Genomic DNA, 24481 nt, shown 5'->3' with positions numbered 1-24481 from the left:
AAATTTGAAGCGGCCTCAAAAAGGAAGCGGAAGGGGACGAAAACATGTTTTATTTTTATTCGCCTTATGATCTTCCGTGCAGTAGAAACGGAAAATCCGAAATATTACTCAAATTTGGTCCAACTTTGGCCTAAATGTAACACAAAAATCGAAAATGTAACACGTTAAAACTAGCACAGTGTTATACTGTGTAGTTTTCCGATGATGCAAAAAATCAAAGTATTCATAGAAAAATCCAAGAAATTGTGAATCTTATGATGAAATTTATACATCAAAATGTTTCAGAATTGTCAACTTGCCTAAAAATTCCGTTGATCAAAAACATGTCATTATTTTCCTTATCTCTTCACCGATTTTCAAGGTTTAAAAAACTTCGTGTAGATTGCCATTTTGTTTAAATGGGAGTAGAAAGTTGTCAGATTCAAAACATTATTCAACCCTCAAAGACCTTTCTAAAATCCCCGTGCCGAACACACGAAGATTAAAAGTTCGGCTGGTCATTCGGCAACCATCGGCAGAAACTCGCTGAGTCGACTGTGATTGGTCAAGCGGCTGGAGCATGCGCGAGTAATTTAACAAGCATTTGGATACAGTAATATTTGTAGTGCCCAAGTTTGCTTCAATTTAATTTAGACTTAAACATGACTTGATATTAGAGTATACATATAGGCCTACACGACATCAGTCCAGCATCATCTCAAACGTCATCATTCATTAATACACATTACATACTTCTTACTAAGGTAATTTTCATTGAGGAAAAAGAGATGAGTTTTTGAACGCAAAACCTGATAACATGCAGGTCCGATAATCGACCAAAATGCATCAATTTTGGGAGTCTTTTGGGCATGAAAAGGTGACCAAATGCATGTTAAATGAGTACCATTATCTAGCCTAGTCATCCAGTCAGGGTTCTAAGGAATTTTCATTTTAAAATTGGAAATATAATGTGTCCAGAAAGAATCATCATTAATATTTCTTTTTTCTGGGGAAAAGCGGAACGTTCCGCGACTTTGAGGTTTAAAAAGTGTGACAGTTCCGCCAAAAGCGGAATGGTTGGCAGGTATGTAATCATAAATAAAATAAAATAATTATTAAAATACATCGTATTTTTATTTTTTCCTTCATGCAAATATATTTCAAAGACTTTTAATGACTTTTTTTACTTTTCTACAAAATTTAATGACTTTTAATGACTTTAATGACCTTGCTTCAAATTCACTGACTTTTAAGGAATTTAATGACCGCTACGAACCCTGATCAAACTGATAACCATCAATAATCCTGTAACCATGGTAACTATTCACACAATTTTTTCTATATTTTGGACATTGGCCTTAAAAGACTGGACATTGGCACATATCAAAACAAGACTTTAGGTCTAAGGGCTGCTATAGACTTTTAGTGGATGTAGAATATTCGATGGAACATGTTTTCGGTATTTAATCTATTCCCACTCTATTTCCAGTAATTTTAAACTTCTAACGAATGTTTGATGATGTATTATCAATAATATATTTTCACCAGACATTCAATGTAAAATGTTATCGATTTTATGTCATCAAACATTACTGGGAATAGATTAAATAGCAAAGACATGTTACATCGAATATTCTACGTCCAATACTCCGAGTCTGTATGGCCCTTTAAGTGGACTGGTCACTCGTGACTGGTCACTAGGCAAGCATGAACTTTTCAAATTATCAGTATGTGGTCATCACCTAATGCTGGTAACAAGCAAACCTCCAGCTACGTTCTTTTCAATTAGCAATCACATGTATTACAAGATTAAACAAAACCCTCCGTTAGTAACAAACCTCGTTAATAACAATCAGCCTGCTTTTTTTCGGTGTGTGTTTTTGCACAGAGTCAAATCAGGGCAAGAATTCTCTTTCAAATTGATCGCAATTGTGGCCGGCAAAGTTCACAAAGACAGCTAGCATTGCTACTTGATTTGATATCCTGCCGAGTAGTTAACACATTTCTTCGCCGCTACTTTATTGAAAACTGAAAATAAAATATCACCAAGCAACAGTGTTTCTAGACTATAAACATAAAAGGATGCATACTTTTTAAACAATAGTCTGATATGAATTATAAATAAATTGTCAAATTGTAACCACATTTAATTTCACACTAAAAAAATTTAAGCAGAATGTATACCGTTATTTTTATGCCAGAAAATAGTCAAATTTACACCTTTGTATTTTCAACTTTGCCCCTTGATTTATCACAAAAGAAAAATATTATGATACATTGTACTTCACGACTTGAAGTTTCTTCTCAATTTTCAACTAATCTAATACTGGTTCACATTATTGACATTTAGAAGGTGGACAATTAACTTTGTATCTCTGCATGCAGTCTAAGTTTTTACAAACAACTCATTTGTGATTCATAATTGCACCAGATACAGGAGCTAGATACCAACTTTACACCGCAGAATTGTTGTAATTCTAGAAGCTGCACGTAGGCATATCACATGATGCCTGCACTACTTTATTAACAAAGACACATGTAGTACACAAACAGACATGCACACACCCCTACATGTATTCGCCAGCAAACAGGGACCTGTTTTTCTGCGCCTAACCAGGGATGTTGACCCCTTTTACACAAATTATACACATTTTTTGGGGATTTTAACCTATCTTATATCAAATGCATTTTTAGGTTGTTTGCAGTCAATTGCACATGTCAGATAAACAGGAATGGTCCCCTGTTGCAGTAATGTCCACAGTTGGAATGTATGGTTTCATATTAACACCCATGACAACACCCCCACCTTTTCAGCAAAATGGCCCATTTTTTGTTCTTTTCAGCCACTTTTTGACAATTCAGACCGATTGCCCCCCCCCCCCCTACACCCATTTCAAACCGGATTGGCACTAATGGCCACAACAACTGCCTCAGTGTCCATTCAATATACCTACTTCAAAGATTTCTCCAATATTCACATTTGGATGAGTTCCCTCTTTCAGTAGATAATCACACTAATTACTAGGCTGGATAAACAACTGGGGATCAATAGCTCACAGGCCAGGGCATAATGATGATGCCAGGTCATCAACCAAAAATAATCAATTGCATCTTCCCAATAAGCCCAATTGTCATTGTAATTCCCTATTTTTGAGAGCGGTTTTGGGACACTATGACCGCTGAAAAAACCATAACTCTGTTTCTGGATATCTTTTGAAGTCAAATGATATATTATATTAAAGCTTATGATATATATTTTCTAAACACAAAATAAAACAAAATTGACCGGAGACCGACTTTACAAGCGTTTTGTGGTGGACGGTCACAAATGAGGTGTGTTTTAACAAAACAGATGAAAGGCAGACACCCTCCCCACATTACAAAAGATCGGTGTTACAATAATACATGTTTGTACTGCTACCTGTATCAGTTATATAGTTGCTCAAATGCCAAAGAATGTTTTTGTTAAGAGTGTCTGCCTTCTGTCTCTTTAGTCAAAAAAACCTCATTTAGAGGCATACAGGGTGTCCCAGAAAAAATTACCGAGTGAATAAAATTGAACGTAAGTCGAGAAATAGATATCAGAATCAAAAAAATTAAAATGTAGCGTATAGCCTATTTTGTTGTGCATCACATACGAAAATTTTATTTGATTCGGTTGACTGGTTTTGAAGAAATGAACGATTGCATAATGCGTGCATCAATGCAGTTCATTCCAAGTTTGATCAACAGGCGCTTTTTTCATACTCGCTCACCGGCCGCTTCCTAAAGTTTGTGTATCTCATTAAATTTAGTCCACATTATCTATTAAAATCCGACGGTGTTATCTCATTCATGCTTTCACTGAAGATGAATAAAAAGTTTGTCCGAGAAAAGTTTGATTTCTGTAATTGGAAGCTCTCCAACTCAAATTCTTTAGGCTGTGCAAATATACTTTACAAAGAACATTTGAGCCAAGAATGACAATGTTCAAGTGCTTACAGCTTTACGTGTGATTTTTGATACCACGCAACATTAATGATAAAGTTTTAAAAGATTTAAACTTTGCAATACAATTTCTTGGAAATATTCCGAAAACATTAATGTGTGTGAGAAATTTTTAAGCCAGCTGGAATTTTTTATGTAGTATTCTTCATGCAACATTTATATCAACAAAAAAAAAAAATGATATTTACAAATACCGAGCATCATCTTCAATATCGTGCAGGTTTTCAAATTTGAACAAAACCTAATTAAATGTTTTGCAAGAAACAGGTTGTTATAAAGAACGAAAAGGATTTCAAATATGAAGCCCATTGACAGTTTAACCACTCGTGCACATTGTGTTGAATGATCTTTCTTCCAAACTTGGAATGAAGTGAATTGACACATGCGTTATGTAATCGCTCATTTCTTCGCGATCAGTCAACCGATTCCAGTAAAATTAGCGTATAAGATGCAGAATAAGATGGGCTACACGGTGATGTTTCGATTTTTGGATTCTGATGTCTATTTTTCGACTTACGTCCAAATTCATTTGCCCGGTAATTTTTTCTGGGACACCCTGTATATATGCTTGTAGATGGAATTCTATAATATAATATTTGTCACTCACAGGCAGTGGTGCCAACGCCGCTTTTAGGCACACAATTGGGCTACTTGGCGATCACTTGTCACGCTACTCAAAAAAGCATGCCGCTACTTGTCTAAAATTGGGCTACTTTTGACAGTCTCAGGCCGCGGCACTAATTTGATTTATTTTCCTTTCAATTTAGCCGATTTATAAAGGTTTTGAGTCTTTGAAGCTCCAAATTGAAATTACAATGGGTTTTGTGACCATTTATTGATCGGTCAGTAACTTCCCAGTAAGTACCGGAAGTTTCAAAGTCAAGTGTTTTTCCGCCAATTGGGTGTTTTATGCTTCTAAATTCGGGTAAATCCGCCAAACTATCTGGTATTGGGCGCTTGTTCGAAGCTTAGAAAATTGGGCTACTTGAGAATCCTTTACCGCGGCCTGGCGAGTCAATGCGCCGCGCCTTGAAGCTGAAAAGTTTTGGCAACACTGCTCACAGGACATGCATACTTTTTCAGTTAAGTCGGATTCAGACTCCATATCACAGCGTGATGCAATGCTTTTAAAACTAAAATATGAGCCGATTTTTTTTACGAGCTTGGCGATGAAAATTATCATCGCGCAGTGGAAATTTCGTCTGCGATGAGAGTTGAATTTGTTCAACTTTTTCCCATTGCAGTGTGATATCGCAGCCATGCACATTTGTGATTGGCTGCTGGAAAATCAAGGTCAGCAAAATGCACATAAAAGGAGATGCAGACCCCACATGCGGGATGCTGCATCGCGCTGTGATGTGGAGTCTGAATTCACCCATTATTCCACTGTTCCAGTTGCATTACTAATGACATACCCTTATACTGTTAAATCACCTCATTTTATGCAACCACCACATCATATTGACAAATATTACCTTTTACTTTTACCAGGATTTGTCTTACCATTGGCATGTATCAAGGCAGGTCCGGCCGTGCCGCCGGTTCGAAATGAATATTGGCATATCTGTGAACCTAAACTGCATATATCAGGATAAAACTATGGCAGGTCACACCAGCTATGGAGATGACAATTTGCTAAACTTTCTCATTCTAAGAAATATTATTCACTTGAAAAATGAGAAGAGAGAGATAAAATGAAAAACTAGAAATTGCAAACTTATAACAATACCCCTCAGGATCACAGCATATGAAGTGCTTCCAATAATTGCCTGCTACTTCTCAAAATATTTGCTGTTGTTTCAAAAAAAATTTGCCTGGCATATCTCATGTTAATGACTTCGCCAGCATTAATTGAAATCATCCTGACTTGACTCCCAATAATCTTATAACTCATAATCCTGTATCATTTGCATAAATTATGCATATTCATGAGCTCCTCACGGTAGTCAGTGGCACGTTCCTGCCCAGCAGCGTGTTCCTCTTGGATTGTGCTTTTACTCAACATGAATAAACACCTCGCCAAGAGCCTGGCGGGCGTCTAATTGAAATTGGACTCAAGTCTGTTCCCTATTGGCGCACCCTGAAGCCGTTGGTGCCATAGCTAAAATGTTCTTTCATTATTACCTAGAAAGGTGACAACACTATGGACCACAATGGCCTCATCCCAATGGCATAGTTCAATAACCTCAATTAAACACTCAGAGTGCAAAATTTGACCTCAAGTTGCAGAGTATGAGTTTTTGTACCCAAATTTTCAAAGGTCATTCATTGAATGTACTAATATATTGGGGTTAAAGAACTGCGCCTCTGATAGATGAGCATGTTGTGGATCCTAGTGAAGGTGACAAGACCATAGCTTTCATATATAAAACAGCATCCACCTCCACTTGCATCCCTAAATAGTATCAACCATGTTTCATGTCAATCCCAAAGTAGGCTAAACTTGAACTTTGACACCTTAGGTACCATACTCTCATCCCTGGTCTATAAAAATCTCTTTATACCAATTTATACAGACCACAGGCTTTTGCCCTTAGGATTGAGGCTACTCAAGCTGGTATTGCCAATAACTAGAATCCCGGACAATATCGGAACTCTTAAACACCTGCACACCACAAAGACTTGCCTCAAAACAACCAATTAAAATTTTATTAATCTTAAGATGGAAAACAATTGAGTTAGGTCACACACAGGACAAACAAGTATTCGAATATATGAAAGGATCACTTCTATCTATGGGCGGGGCACTCTTAGAAATTAAAAGGTTTCTTGGCTGGTTTGGGTGTAGAACCTGCTAATTGAAATGCCGATAAAAAGGTGCTTTCAGGTCTTTGCAGAACCTTTCTACTCTAAATAGATCTTTCTGGCTTTCCCAAAACCCTTTTTGGTTCTTCATATGACACGATTTGGTCAATGGGAGCCAAAGGCTGCAAATTTGAAATTGAGATAAAGGCAAAAATATGGAAGTAAAAAACAATTAAATATGTAAGAAAACAGACATCACAAAACTTCAGAACTTTAAAACCAAGTATTAGACCTTTGTTTTTATCAGTATGGTAGCCTAGTGTTTGTATAAGGTAATAATTACAGTAACTCAAAATGCCACCTTTAGCCCTCATCTCACATATCAATTAAGATTCTACATACAAGATAGCTTGAGAACCTTTCCAGGTTCTACTTAGAACTATTTTTGAAGAATGGGAGGGGATGTTATTCTTAATCTTGACATAGTTAACCATGGGTTTTCCTTTCAGAAATGTCTGTTCAGTATATGTTGTGTTCCAATTCGGTCCACACAAGCACTACATATTGGATATCCCAATCTCCATCAAAATACATATTAAATGCCATCTAATCAGATCACATAGAATCTTAGAACAATCTCAGGAAAAATTTATTTTAAAAGTGAACACTGCATGGATTACACATTTTCATGACTTAAGTTAGTGCTTACTTAAAGATATATCATAGTGTGATCAAATATCTATCCAATCCCAATTGATACGCTAATAACAGATTTACTATATCAAATCATATTTGAGTTGCACCTTTAACGTTGCTTGTCAAACACAGAAGAAATATGATATATATTTTTATAATCTTCATACGAAAAATATAATACTTTGATTGCTAATCACATTTTTACAGTTTGCAATATTATACAGAAGGTGCTTGCAGCACACACCCCACAAATCTGTCAATTTTAGGCAATATGCTGAAAAAACAATGACACTACTTTTCCTCCATGACGTATAGGCTAGAAAACAATATGACAGACTTCAGGTAATACACCTAAAAATAAACTCAAGTCAATTTTGCCCCTTCGCTGATCATCAGAGGGCATGAAAAGAAAATATTTTAAATAATGAAAACATCTCTGATTAGTATGTATATCTTAAAAAACAGAGCTAATTATAACTTGAAGAACTTCCAATTTTCAATCTATTTGTTGTCCTCCAATTCCCCCAGTCCTAGAAACGAGACAAATCTGCTCTAATTCTGAGCTTCAGGCATCTTGTAAATACTTACATTTAAATGCTAATACTCCCCATTTAACACATCGTAACAGATAAATTAATTAATGATATACCACTTGATAAGCAACAAATATTACAGATTTTGATTGTTTTTTAGGAATTCAGTAATTTTCGTATTTTCCCCCCACGGAACAGAAATGTATGAAATTTGGCTGTTAGGGGTCCCTAGTGTACTTTTCACATTTTTAACAGACATTATTTCAACACCTACACTCCAAATAAAACAATGTTATTGAACCTTAAGAGCTGCAGATTTTAATCATGATTTTAATGAGCAAATTGTGCTAATGTTGTAATTTTTTCATACTGATCCATACATTAATGAAGTGCAGAATTGTTTTCACTTTTAAGGGGGTACTACACCCCTGGCCAATTTTGTACCTATTTTTGCATTTTTCTCAAAAATTATAGCGCATTGGTGACAAGTAAGATATGTATATTATAGGGGCAATGACTACAACTACTGCACTGAAAATTTAATTTCAGCACAGACAACAGTTGTGGAGTTACAGTCAAAAATGAGGGAAAACCAATTTGATCAATAAATCAATAACTACTTGTCTTGAGTCACTGAAATTTCAGTGTAGTAACTGGATTCCTTGCCCCTATAATATACATAACTTTTGTTATTAGTGTTTTATTAGTTTTTGAGAAAAATGCAAAAATAGTCACAAATTTATCAAGGGGTGTAGTACCACCTTAACATTATATTAAAGCCAACTCTCTTAAAGGGACATGTATACAAAGATTTTCTGTACAAATTGTTTTCCTAATCACTCCAAGATAGGCCTATACATAATGAGACATTCCAGTTGAAAAACACACCCCATATGGAAGACATGACCTTAATCTCCATGGGAGTGTGGATGGGATTACCTGAATGGGCAACTCCATTTAGAATCTACACTCCCTGTGAAAAAAGATTAAGGTCATGTTTTCCACAGGGGTGCATGGATTTCAACTGGAATATCCCAATATTGGAGTATCCCTTCAGCCTACCACCATCAGGGATGCAAGCTGACCTGTAGGAAAAAGCCTGAATAGTGCATGAATCTGGGCCAAAAGCCTCCAAAACAAGCTGAAAATAAAGAAAAGTGCAGGGATTTGGAGTTCATGAAAGCAGGAATTCCTGCAAAAGCATGAAAACTTGTATCCCTGCACTATTTTCCCTTGCAGAATGTCCTGGAACTACTACAGATTGTCATGGCTGCTATCTGGCTTGTTTTCCCAGACATTATTCTTCCATGTTTGGGAGTCCATTAAGGGCTGGGGTATGAACGTTTGGACAGTATTTATTGTGGGACATTAGAGCACATAAGACATATCGATTGCATTCTGAATACGAAGAATGTCATTCTGATATCAAATAATTTTGATTTTTGAAATTCGCAATTTAATACACATTTTATGGCAAATCATTAAAATTGATATTTTTGATATTTAACAGTACTTAAAGTAAACATTATAAATCTGATGATTTATACTTAAAGTGTATGTAGGTGGGATGAAAAGCCGACGATCAATTGAAAATTTTGACCTTTCATGTATTGAAGATACGATTTTTTTTCCCAAAACACCAACAAATATTAGGTCTTTTTGGGAAAAAAATCCATATCTTCAATATGAAAGGTCAAAATTTTCAATTGACCGTCGGCTTTTCCTCCCTGCTACATACACTTTAAGAATATGTCATTAGATTTATATAATTTACTTTGAGTACTGTTATATATCAAAATTTGAAAAATATCAAATTTTTATAATTTGTCATAAAATTTGTATTATATTGTGATTTTCAAAAATGAAAATTATTTGATATCAGAAAGACATGCTTCAGTATTCAGAATGCAATTCGATAGGTCTGAGTTGCTCTCATGTCCCACAAAAAATACTGTCGAAACGCAATAAACGCTCATTTTAGATCCCTTAAGCAAATCCTTTCGATACCCTCACTCACCGCACCCAAAAAGTATCTTAATTTTGCAGCCTAACATGCCACATGTTCACAACGGACCACAGCAGTCAAGTAAATAACTTGCATTTTTAAGACATTTCTGTTTCAAAAAGCTAAACCTTATTAGGCAAAACAAATACTACACAACAAGATTCCTATTGTGGTTACCTGCATAGGAACACCATCAGAAAAATCTTTATTTTCCACATCATCAACATCAACATTAAACAACAAGCAAGTATATCACTATTAGGTACCTGACTGGTAGACACTTATACCTACACAGCACCAATGCTGCTACTGCACAGAATCCAACAGAAGTGGTACTGCACTGGTACTTCACTGGTACTTCACCGGTACTCCTCTGCTACTGCATGCACAGTACCAGACAATTACCCTGGCGATGGTTACCTGTGCAGGCAGCATTAATAAGAATCTTGTAGTGTATGTCTCAAAGCTTGCAAAGATTTTAAACCTTTACTTCGGAATTGGAGCATTTTAACTGGAAACTGAATCAGATTGTTTTGGTACAGGCCCAAGAAAAAGACAATGAGAAAATCAGAATACCCACCTTTAATACTAGAATGTTCGTACCCTTTTGTATCTGCAATACCAATTTTACCACAAATCAATAAAATCATGTTTTCACCCGTAAACAGGAAACAAACCCAAACACTACAGTCAAAAAACACAGGCACTGCAGGTTAGAAGTGATAGCCAAGTATTCTCTGGTGAGCCTTTCTCTAAATTTGTCCCCATTTTGAGGCAAACTACGCTCCTGGCAACATCACTATTCCATCAGTACCTGCTCAATTTTGTCACCTCCAATGATGCTGATAATACGGCACATACCATACACTACATGTAGTTACCTGTACCTATCTTAATCATGGGTATGTATATCATAAGCAGGTTTGTCACTCCTGTTATATCGAGGGACATGGAGGCACGACTCCCATATTCTTCAGGCTACTTGAGTTGTGTTTCTTAACAAGAAACTAACACTAAGATCGCAAACATTACAATCTCTAGGACATAGTTCCTTAACCCCAATATACTTCTACACTTGAAAAATGACCTTTGGATGCATTGGGAACAAAAACTTATTCTCTAAAACTTGAGGTCAAAATCTGAGCTGTTTGTTTAATGGAGGTCATTGAACTATGCCATTGGGAATGAGATCATTATGGTTCATTGTAGGCGTGTTCAGATGATCACAGAATTCTAGAGGATTGGCGTGCTTGAGAATTACGAATCCCAAGTCAATCCCGAGAGCGGGTCCACACAACTCCATTCAAGCCTGGAATCCTCGAGTTCGCAATGCCTGATGGCGTCAGCTCTGGAATTACAACCGGCAAGCTTACTGTGACCTCAACTAGTGGCGCGATAAATTGAACCGTATTATATATAATTAAACAAGGTCACAGGTTAAGCTCAGCACTCGAGAATCGCAAAATCTGTTCACACATTGGTAACACTCGAGGATCACTCAGGGAAATCAGACAATCCTCTAAATATCTTGGGGATAAATTAATGGGGGCAAACTTGGAGATCGGAATTCTCAAGACAATTCACACAGTGCATTTCCCCAAAGTTTTTGCTCAAGAACCGTGTTTCTTAAGCAAAAAACCCTCTGTGAGGACGTGCCAAGTGTAAAATCTAATCAATACAAAAGTTTGTCACGGCACAGAAGTGATTAAAGTGTGTGATGAGGAATACTAATTACAGCATGTTTAAAATGTTGTATGTTGCCGTGACGATTACCAAAAGATAATCTTCTGGTGTAACAAATTTGTCAAAAAGTCAAAATCTTGCTCAATTTTGTTGTAGTTGACTATTCATCAATACAAAAGGTGGCTCCTAGCAATGACGTAGCAAATGCTCATTTCACATACCTAACCTTGATTAAAACGCTCATGTACGGTATCAAGTATTGTCAGAATTTGTAATACTTGCTACGCAGCATTTTTCTATTTGTGAATGAAACTTCATCTTCGTCACTTTGCTGTTATTTCACCACAGGGCTTCAAGTATGTGAACATTATTTTGCATATACATACAAATTATTATTATAAATGAAAAAACTTCATATCATGCCTAAAAGATCCGCTCCAAAGTTACAAAATCACTCAAATTTGAAGCTTGCATGTTTTTGCCACAGTAACTTGAAAGATCAGTTGGAATAGACCATTCCATTTGAAATCCTTACACCCCTATGGAAGACATGACCTTAATCTGTAGCACAGAGTATGAATTTCAAATGGGGTTACAATGTACCTGAATGGGTGACATATCTTCCAAAGGGGGTGTATGGATTTCAAATAGAATAGCCTAATGTTTCTCAATATTGAACCAATAAAATGACATGAGGAAGGAAGAGGAAAATGGGGATGATGGGGAGGAAACCGGTGGATGATGATGACAACGACAAAGATGACATGACAACAACTAATCACACATGCCTCAAAACTTCTTAAAGTTAGTAGCAAACTTTATTTCCCTATACGAGTACGTATCTGACCCAAATAGCATGTTTTGAGACTGTCTTCCCCACTCAAGTGAACAATCAATCAATTCAGAAGTTATCTATACCAAGCCTATCATCTCAGATACCAATTGTAAACACAGCAGAAATCCATACAGGAAATTACTTTTTTGTACCACCCTGTATATTATTTTAAAAGTCATTATTAGCTTCTGGCTACAATGTTCATTTCCTAGCTCTCCTATTTACAAATCAACTGACATTCTCCATGGGAAGGTATCACAAAACAAACAAACTCACAAACTCTTCTCATCAGCTTTGCAATTCTACAATAAAATTACATATTATGCAAGCATCAAAATTTCCCCTTCTTGCAATTTGATTAGGCCCCATTGTCACTCGGCAAAAATTGGAAGATTGCGCTAAATTGACCAAATTGGTGGGAATCACGGTAGATAATGGTAAATAGTGTGAAAATGCAGGGAATTTTTTTACAAAATAATGCTAAATCACAACAGATTACACTGAAATTTGCCAAAAAATTCCCAAATATTCTGCTATATCAGTTAAAAATTTTCTTTTGCCTCGGTGATGTTTGTTGGTTGGTTTGTTCTGCTCACATATAACTGAATATGTGACACGATCTGGTCCATGGGGGCCAAAGGAGGCATTTTTGAAAATTGAGTTACTGTAATTACTACATTATACATGCAATAGACTATCATTTACTGAAAACAACAAAGGTCTAGCATACTTGTTTCTAAAGTTATGAAGTTTTTTGATGTCTATTTTCTTTGTTTTTATTGTTTTTTTACTCCATATTATTACCTTTATCTCAGTTTCAAATTTGCCGCCTTTGGCCCCCATGGACCAGATCGTGTCACATATTAGCTTTGATGTCCCCCTTGTGCAAGCCTTTTTATTGTTCACATTTATAAAATTCCAATCCACGCAAAACATTGGTTCATTTTATCACACCATTCTTTGCAAGCAGCTAGTCTTCTAAATAATTCCTACAAAATTTACCACTTCTTTCCTTGACAATTGTCTTTTTCTAAGCAATTTGCCTTTTTGGTGCAACTTTGAATTTAGTTTTTAAAAAAAACCTGCTCATCAGCGCTTATATCACTTCTGAAATGATCACTACAAAATACATGTACCTATACACCCTGTAATTTGCCCAGAAACAAATTGCAACTATGTTATCAATTTGGTATAAATTCAGAACACAAGAATCTCACCCCTATTTTGCAATAATACCAACATTTCTCTGCTACACTCCACATAGACCCATGTTCCCCTCAAGGAAAACTGAGCAAGTGGAATTCTTATCGTATCGTCTCCTAGTTGTAGAAAGCATTTCCCCAATTTTGATTGAAATCCCAGCGAAATAGAGCTAAATTTTGACGAAAAAGTCTAGGAATGAAAGTAAAAGTAGATGCCATCACAAGCTGACCTACTATGTAACGCAACCAATGATTAAAATGTTCCATTTACTCTTTTTTCTCCTGTCACAGCCAGAGGGTGGTTGCAGACAATCAGAGATGTTTTATTGATTTACCTTTTTCTTTCCTGCGATGGAAGAAAAAAAAATGGGACAATTGATAATATCCTGTTACTGACGCATAAATGGGAAGAGAAGAAACAGATGATTTGAAAGAGATGTAGTTCCACAACATGCAGAAGATATAATTTTGACAATGAAATGTTTGATATTGAAATATAACGAGTTTATTTTTGACAAAATTACAAAAATAGGAGTTGATATACAACTTTTGTGTGTCAAATATGTACAATTTATTAGGTCATTTGGTAGTAACGGAACCAACAAATCAATAAAGTTCTATTCTTGTTTCTTTACAAATGTGATAAAACAACAACAAAAAACAAACAAACAAATAAGATCAACAAAATAATAATGAAAATTAAGTGGACTATGAAATAGCCTATAATGACATTTATCCAACCTTTCCAACAAATGGTTCTACAAAGTTCTAATGAACCTTTTAAAGAATCTAAAAGGGTTCTTTCAGTTAAAAAACATTTATTATTGAGAGTTCCATGTACAGGATAAAAAAGGTCCTTTAACCCTAACCAGGTTAGGGTTAAAGACCTTTTTTCTTCTTTCTTTCTTCCTGCTTCTTTCCTTCCCCCTCACCAAAAAGCAGCGAGGGCTTTTAGAACCCTTATATTTCTCATAATGTGGACCCCGGTGTGGACATTACCCTTCCCTGGCAAGAACTATCCCTACCTTGAACTACCACACATGGTAGATAACATAAACCTCATTACCCTTGAACTTCATGTCTAACAAGGTTGTTGATGTTCTACATGATATTTACATAGTACTTGTATAAAACATCAAGATCTAGTTTACTGCAGACCATCATTGCTGATGTAGGTAACATGAGCATCCTTGCCCTTGAATGTCATTTATGCTGGTTTCATACTTTCTGCCGCTTTGCCGGAGAGCGGCGTGACGCTTCATCATGCTGCTTGCACTTGTCTGCAAGTGGAGCGGCACACCGCTCAGCGACAGCGGCATGACTCTGAGAGCCACTCCTTGCCGCTTAGCACCGCTCCAAAATCGTATTTTGTTCTCATATGTTAGAGTGGCACCACTCCGAGTTGATTTGAATTCAACTCCCGCTGGTTACCGCTAGCGTTTCTGGTGCGACTGCGCAGTGAAGCAAAATCATCTTCAGAGCGGTAAAGCGGCAGGAAAGTATGAAACCAGCATTAGAGCATGTGACACAAGTTGTTAATGGACTACAGTGTGCTGAACATATTCCAACTTGTGCAAAAACTTGAGATCTAGTTTACTAAGTACTACCATTGCCAATGTAAGTAACATGAACCCATCTTTACATTGAACTCTTTTCTATATAACATTTATAAACTAGCACTGTCACTCCGTCACGGCAAATTGCATCCAATGAAAGATCCCAAGTAATAGTGTCGTTGATTGACACTACTGGAGAAAAAAAAGTCTATGAAATACGTAAAAACATTTTCATATCATCCATATTGAATGTTATACCCATTGACGTGTGAGTAGATCTTCAAAGTTTTAATGCCAACGGCTTATGACTATCTTTGCGTTAATAGTTACTAATGTTTTACGGCTCCAGGCGAATGTGATCCATCATCCTCTCCGACCAATCCAAGCAAAAAGTTCAAGCTTTTCTTTTGCAATTATGCATGCGTGTTTGCAGTTATTAATATTTTCTTATCATTAAATCAAATCAAATGTTCCATCGACCTTTTATTATTGAGTTTATACTTTCTGCAGCACTGCATATATTACAGGGTTATTTTTGCCTAAATGGTTTCTTCTACAAATCAAAGAAAGTTCCTTTCTATATCATATGTCTGTGATATTTAGCTCACATAGAAGAAATTAGTCAATGCTTGCAAACTTTTTACGCAATATAAGAGGCCAAGAGCTTATACCACAATATAGAGTATTCATTTTGACTATTTTGAGGTATTTTGGATATACAATGAAGTTGTGATAGAGCAGAAGAATATTGTCGAATCACCAATGCAAGCTCTTACACCTCCACCTCTATGACAATGTGCTAAGCCTTTTTTTAAATATTTTTTTAGAAAAACAAGCTAAACATGACCATTTTTTAGTAGCTAAAAAAATCCTGTTAAAAAAACCCAGACATAGGGCTACATGCTAGGATGGTTTTCACATACTTAATTTTATTGTCATATTTCTAGATGTCAAAATGAAGTCGATATATGTCGAATATGAAATAAGGTGCACTATGTCAAATATAAAACAAGGTTTGCTATGTTGTAAAATGAGGATCCCGAAGTTGAATATTATAAAACAAGGTTCGCTATGTTGAAGTCTCACTATGTCAAATATAAATAAGGTCAGCTATGTCGAAGGTCTACCATGTCAAATATGAAATAAAATTCACTATGGCCGAAAGATTTCTCAATGACTGAGCTTGTACCCCCTCCCCCTGCTGCCCTGCTTGTTACAGACCTGCAGCTCATAATTTCCCTATGAGAAGCAAATCCAAGTGTGAGAACAAAATATCTAGCTCAAGTATATTGAATAGTCCTTTATAATGATTTCGCAGTCTTTTCATAATGTCAAGTTTCAGTTCCTGGTACCCTGGCAGGCTGCTTTTTTCTCCTTATTGACTGTCATTCTGCTATAATTTGTAGCACAGAAACAGCACTTTAGTCAAAAAGGAAGCCTGATTATTATTATTGCTTTTTCAACATCTTGCTTTAGCTCCTTGTGGCACATATGCTAATAACTTGTCAAGTAGAAAATATATGGTGATATGTAAATAAATACAAGTTAAAACTATATAAGCATTTCAATAAAATTATGACTCACTTCATCCTCATTTTTGTGAACTAACACATGCAAAAAGGAATCGCTAAGTGAAGTCGAATATTATAAAACAAGGTTCGCTATGTTGAAGCCTCACTATGTCAAATATAATACCGAAGGTCTACCTTGTCAAATATAAAATAAAGTTCACTATTTCAGAAAGATTTCTCAATGACTGAGCTTTTACCCCCTTCCCCCTGCTGCCCTGTTTGTTACAGACCTGCATCTCATAATTTCCCTAAGAGAAGCAAATCCAAGAGTGAGAACAAAATATCTAGCTCAAGTGTAGTGAATGGTCCTTAATAATGATTTCACAGCCTTTTCATAATGTAAAGTTTCAGTTCCTGGTACCCTGTCATGCTGCTTTTTTCTCCTTATTGGTTGTCATTCTGCTATAATTTGTAGCACAGAAACAGCACTTTAGTCAAAAAGGAAGCCTGATTATTGTTATTGCTTTTTCAACATCTTGCTTAGCTCCTTGTGGCACATATGCTAATAACTTGTCAAGTAGAAAATATATGGTGATATGTAAATAAATACAAGTTAAAACTATATAAGCATTTCAATAAAATAATGACTCACTTCATCCTCATTTTTGTGAACTAAACACATGAAAAAAGGAAATTTTATCAACACAACTGGAGTTAAAAGCTTCCTCCGTAGAAATTAACAAAACATGGAAAACAACGAAGAAAAATTCGGAAGTCACTCCGGTGTATATTACTATAGACCTGAGGCATTTGACATACATAAATCTTATATCATACGGTGACGCTACTATAGAGGAATGAGGTCATTTGTGTTTAATAAATAATACCAGGTCCTTGCCTGCTATTCAAATTGAAATCGGTTCATAGTCACTGTATTGTGTAATTTGTAAAAACGATTTTTCTTCCCCAGGCGGTAAAAAATATTTATGCTTGCACTAGGAGAACTGACAAATATTACAAAGGAAAATTGATATGCTTATTTATAAATATGTATTTATAAAATTTTACAGCATCATTACAAAATATATGTGTTAATTCAAGCAAAACAATATTGATGGGAGCCGTCTATATTTAGACATTCTGAAGTGTTTCATTAACATTCTTGGAAAAATACTCGGACAAGAAAAATAGTACTTGTAATGCCACTCTAAAGTCTAAAGTGTCATAAAGGAAGTGTCCAATTTGTTATCATAACTAGAATTACACACAGCATCATTTAACCCTATGAAAACTACCTGCCGATTGACCAAAAAGAAGTTTTCATTATCAATTGGACCAATCAGCAACATTGTTATAATAATTTCACCACACAAAAAAATTAGGGTGAATTATTTGCAAAGCTCCATTCTGATTGGTGATTAAAGTGAAGATATCATGTAATTGACCAATCAAAGGCAATGTTAGATCAGCTGGTAGTGCTCAGGGGGTCATGCTGTTACTTTTCATGAAACAATCACCAACATCACTGCCATCCCAATCATCATCATTTGTGGTCAACATCATTATTGATATTTATTTATTTGGTGTGAGTATTAGGGTAAGGATAATTAGGGTCAAGATAAGAGTTGAAGAAGTAACCACTGTGTCTAGTTGCTCCCCATAAGCACAAAGTACAATACAAGTTTGGTTGCAAAATCAACAAGTTTCCTTCTATTCCTGTGTATCAAATAAGTCATCAGATATAAAGTGTATCTTCAGTAGATAGCAAGTTTTATCAAATACACAAAAATGGGTATTAACCCTAACAAGGAACATGCTTTTTTGCTATCGGAAGGTAGAGAAGGAACGTAAAAGGAGAGAAGATGAAGAAAGATTTCACTTGGCACCCCCGGGATTTGACCCTGGGACCCCTCGGGTGCCACGCACACAATCACGACCTCATGTCATGGTGGAGTCGCTTGCCCAGCCAGCAACTTGGTGCCCATAAATGACTTATTAGGGTGATTGCGCAATGCCATCACATGGAATGCATGTATGTGCAGTGGTTTTCTTTGTAAGATTTTTACGTGTTACGGTTAACCAATCACACAGCACAGCTACACCATCTCTCCCAAACATTACCCTCACAGTAAAACCTTTACCAACACAAAACATAACACAAATCTTTGGTGGCATAGCCACAACCTTTTCACTTTTTCAATTGATAAGTCATCAGATAGTGTACATATTCCGTAGATATGTTTTTGAAGGTAATTTTCAGTAGATAGCAAGTTCAGTAAAATACAACCAGATGAATACTGCCACTTGCCATCAACCCCACAGCTCCAGTAAAAACCATTGTCCATTTTCTCTCAAACATTACCTTCATATTTAAACCATTACCATTCCAAAACATGGTGATAATTCAAAATATGTTTCTATAGTAGCTTGTAAGTCATAAGATATAGAAATGTTTGTGAAGGTAATTTTCAGTAGATAGCAAGTTCAGTAAAATACAACCAGATGAATACTGCCACTTGCCATCAACTCCACAGCCCCAGTAACCATCATTGTCCATTTTCTCTCCAACATTACCCTCATAATTAAACCATTACCATTCCAAAACATAATTCAAAATATTTTTCTATAGTAGCTTGTGAGTCATGTGATATAGAAATGTTAGTGAAAAAGTTATCTTCAGTAGATAGCAAGTTAGTAAAATGCAACCAAATGAATACTACCACATGCCATCAAACCCACAGCCCCAGTAACCATCATTGTCCCTCACAATTAAACCATTACCATTCCAAACCATGGTGATAATTCAAAATATTTTTTTATAGTAGCTTGTAAGTCATAAGATATAGAAATGTTAGTGAAGGTTATCTTCAGTAGATAGCAAGTTCAGTAAAATACAACCAGATGAATACTGCCACTTGCCATCAACCCCACAGCTCCAGTAACCATCATTGTCCATTTTCTCTCCAACATTACCCTTATAATTAAACCATTACCATCCCAAAACATGGTGGTAATTAAAAATATTTTTCTATAGTAGCTTGTAAGTCATAAGATATAGAAATGTTTGTGAAGGTTATCTTCGGTAGATAGCAAGTTCAGTAAAATACAAACAGATGAATATGCCATCAATCCCACAACCCCAGTAACCATCATTGTCCATTTTCTCTCAAACGTTACCCTCATAATTAAACCATTACCATTCCAAAACATGGTGATAATTAAAAATATGTTTCTATAGTTGCTTAATGTAAGTCACAAGATGTAAACATGTTTGCAATGGTTATCTTCAGTAGATAGCACGTCCAGTAATCTACAAACAGATAGATAAATACACTCACTTGCCACTCCACTGGGCCAGGTTCTCCCTAGCAATACCCTCACAAATTAAACCATATAAAATCATCACAAAACATGGACTTAAGGGAGGTGTAATGAGCGTGAACCTGGTTTGGATGCAGAGGGGGTGTGCCTGTAACAGACACAGCCACCAGAAAAGGACCAGCTCAGATCGCGCGCCAAATAAGTTTGCAGTCCAGAAATTTCATCTTTTTCTCAGCCTTGCAAAAAATAGAATCGAACCCGGGACCTCGGTGTTGTAAAACCTACTGCGTTACCACTGAGCCAACTGACAATCAGCTATGAGAAGTTTGATAGTAATCCTTGATATTGCTGAATAGAATAAATCAATACTGATAGGTCTATTTATCTAATGTATGCGATGTTATTCAAATTGGCCTATAAACTAGGAATATAATGTGAAATGACTATCAATCGATCAATCAATCAAGTTGTCAAGTTATCAACAATCAATAATAAACCGACGTAGGCCTATCATGGAATATTACTAACTAGGCCTAACTAACTAATAATATACCAAATAAATAAAATAAATAAATAAGTCAGTAAATAAATAAATAGGCATAGGCCTAAATAAATAAATACATAATGCAGAATGCAGTTAGTATTTTAGTTGCAAAATTCCAAACATTCTATTCACACATTCTATTATAATTTTCTGCTATACACGCAAAGGACCTGTGCCTTTAATATGTCCGCGCCTAATCAATAATAAGTCTTTCACCATGCTCACACACCATGTTAAACTATTGTATCCCTGCAAGTATTGTACTGACCAAGTCCTAACACCTCAATGAAATGGATGCTATAACGCACTCCAATCAAGCGAACATATCAAGGTCATATCAGGGCGTTATACAAAGAATGGTCAAAGGTCAACGTTTCCAAAGAAGTATAGTAATAGATGTAGACACAAGCTTTATGCGGAAACATAAACACATAGTCGTCAGTCGTGTGGTTGTTGTGAGATGTGATACGGCGCTGAAGTCTATTGGCTGTCCCAAAATCAGTACCAGACCCGGTTTCCAGACGGCAATGAGTGTGTTGTTACAAGGAATGCAAACTCATTTTATCAATGAGTGAACCACATAGAGGAATACGACATCTATCGTGAGCCAATCTGCATTCTGTTGCCTGCAAAAGCCGACGATCAGGTAAAAATTCTAAAAGCAGCGTGACTAGATATTTGCGTTAATTTCATGATACGTGTAAAACGCATTGAAAACGCCAAATTGCAGTCATAAAATATATAATATTAGTAAATCACCCAATCGAATGTTAACGTGGGTATGTGGAAAAGAACTGCAATAACAATAACAAACTATGTGCCCAAAGAGTTGTCTTTGGCATGTCGCTTTTTGAAATATGACCAAAATATCAAATTTTGGAAAACGCCCCAAAATTTAAAACAAACACGAACCTTCCAAAATAAATATATATTAGCACTTTCGGCGGCCCAGTCACTACCTGCCGCTGTGATTTGGGGTAACTCATTGCTTCCCCTCTCCAGATACCGGAACTTCAAGGTCGCTCATACCCCAGCCCTTAAGCAGACTGATAGTCAAAATATTTTTCCTATAGTACATTGTAAGTCATCAGATAGTGTATCTTCAGTAGATAGCAAGTCTAGTAAAATGCAAATAAGTTCTCCTGTTACCATGGTTACTCCATTTGCCAAACCAACAAGCAAACACATATTACATTGCCAAATATTCAACCTATAAATTAGTTTTAATTTGGCTGTGACATTTGCTTACAAAAAAATAGTGGATTAAATCTGTTTGCATGGAAATATCCTTTTTGTCTTTGTGTATTTATAACATCATTTTGCATGAATTTCCATTTGAACTCAAAAGAACATAATAAGAGCACACTTGGCACTTTAGGTTGAATGCAATAATCTTAGCCACATAGCCCCAACAAGAGAATAGGGTATACACCTCTCTGCTAAATGTGACCATCCATATCGAACCCAGAGTTTTTCGGAACTAGAGATAGATGCTGTTGGTGGCGTCTGGCCAGATGAAGGGGGCTATCCCCGGCTAGACCCGTGACGTCGCGCAGACGTCACAGGTCAAGTAGAGCTGTTGATTAAATGCACTTTTTTGGCCCAGATCTATGCTGTTTTGTATATTTATCAGCGTTTCCAACCATTTTGAAACCATCCTAAGGCATTCCATGCGCTACAATGTCAAAATTGTGGCTACATCATAGATATCTCGGGCATCTTTGAGCATTACAGGTCTGAGCATATGAAAGCAATTCAGGTGTTCCTTCAAAGCTTTAGTCGTGTGCTGCCACCAGCGGTGGTTTCGGAAAAGGGGCGTCCAGTGTAAAGTTGCACATTTAAGAATCTTAGATTTTGAATTGTAATAATGATATATCACATACCATAATTGCTTGAATAGCTACTCAAAAATCAAAATTTGATCTGAAAATTCCTGTTTTGATTTCCGTTTGGTTTATTGGTCCATATCTCTAAATCTGTACTGGCGACTGTTTGTTATGAATGGTCACAAATGTCCAACACAAATTGTATGAGTGTGAGTTAACAATATAGGATTTTGAAATCCTAAGCACTTTCAAATGTATCATGCTTGGATCAGGCACAAAAAGTACTCAATTCCATTTTTCAAATAACACTCTCCTTCAAATCAATCTTGGCCACATTCCGTTTTGATTCCACATGGGTAAAAAACAATCAGTTCATGAAAACTAAATGTTCAAGAGAAAACAGGTAATCTCTCACCACCCTGATATGATATCATCAGATTCTAAGTAAATTTATCAGTTAAACCTAGCTAGCATTTATTTCAAGAGAAACCTTGTAATACACTCATACAGGGAATACTTGGTAGACCATAATACTACTACTAGTACTAGGATCTTAAATATGCTCATCTGTCATACCAAGTACTTTAACCCCAATATGCTTGTACATGCATAAAATGACCTTAATAGATGTTGGGTACAAAAACTCATACTCTACAACTTGAGGTCAAATTTTGAGCCATGATTGTTACATGGGGTAACTGAACTTTGGCACTATAATGAGAGCATTTTGATACACAGTATAACATACTTTTATACACCATGTCTACTTTTTAATCAAGATAAGACTGAATCACACCACGAGGCAGTCATCCCGACGAAGCCGACTTTCTCTTCAAATCTATTAAAAAAACATCCCATACCGACAAGGCCCAATAAAATATACATAGAGCATGTGTATGAATATAAATCACCTTGTAGGAAGAAACGATATGATACCATCCACGCCATTGCCAAGTGATCCAAAAAACGCAAACAATAAAAGCAAAGAGCTAATGATACCTACCTTTGCTTGCTATCGAGTGCAACTACTTCACTTGGCACGATATACGCATGTATTGGCCTGCAGGGCGACAGAAGAAAAAGAAAGAAAAGAAGAAATATTATGGTAAGAAACAAGGCAAGAAATCTCTACATATATAACACTACAGATTTAGAACACAAAATAGACGTCAAATATGATGGCTGCCATTTGTTGACAATTTTACAATTATGTTGTATCTGACATCAAGCAAAAATGGCAAGTGCTTGACTTTTATGGGTAACAATGTAGACAATTGTGGTACATATTCCTGAAAGTGGCAAACAAAATGATGATTTTAGTCCAAAAAGTAGATTGTTTAGCTCTTGGTTATTCATGGGAGTGGGGGTAAGGCTGATTTTCTTGCTTCTAAACCATGGTCAGCCTCACTGGCCATTTTGAGCATATCTCCCACCATGATGACGGACACTGCATTTTTGGTTCTCATTTGCAATTCTCGGTTTTCTACTGTGATACTTTCTGCTCAAATAAGCATGTTTATACCGAGCACCTCACATTACCACCCTTTTATTCCCCTGCATTTTAAGTCCTCTCACATCGTAAACCGTTTTGTTTCTACGGCGATGCAAATGCAGGGTAACAACTCCCATATTTATTTATTAGCAGGGAGGGCAGAAGTCCATAAACTATTTTTTGTGACCAGCAAGATCAGATTTTGATTGCTTGCACCCTACTGTATTAGTAGTAAGTGACTTCTGGTGTCCCCCACTAAATCATTACCCAAACTGTTTCTACTGCGAACGACATGACATATTTACCACTATTAACCACCTACTTGATGGCGAGTGAACAGCAAGGTTCACTCACATCTCATTATACCACCCTTCACCTGATCTGTTTCTACTGGGGCTGTTACCATGTATTCTTTGCATCATCACCCTGAATTACCTTGCTTTCACCGCCAACCGGTTGCTTAGTAGAAACACGCCAAATGATTAGCTTTATTGGAGACTTTCAGCAGCAGAAAACGCTCAGCGGTCTAGTGTAGCCAATTTTAGTGTGAGGGGGCAAAGCTAAAT

At 36.3% G+C, this 24481-nt stretch overlaps 1 protein-coding gene across 1 annotated transcript in view; it reads right to left on the bottom strand.

Moving 5' to 3' along the window:
- The window catches only part of LOC140142043 (poly(rC)-binding protein 2-like), a gene marked incomplete in the record, with an annotated part of 328359 nt that extends 304876 nt beyond the window's left edge, over positions 1-23483 (bottom strand). The window contains 1 exon segment of the mRNA XM_072163966.1: positions 23427-23483.
- Positions 23484-24481: the final 998 nt, after the last annotated feature.

The sequence above is a fragment of the Amphiura filiformis genome, chromosome 20 (genome assembly GCF_039555335.1).
Source record: "Amphiura filiformis chromosome 20, Afil_fr2py, whole genome shotgun sequence".
NCBI lineage: Eukaryota > Metazoa > Echinodermata > Ophiuroidea > Amphilepidida > Amphiuridae > Amphiura > Amphiura filiformis.
Note: the sequence above shows the minus strand (reverse complement) of the source record. Positions and strands in the feature narration are given on the sequence as shown.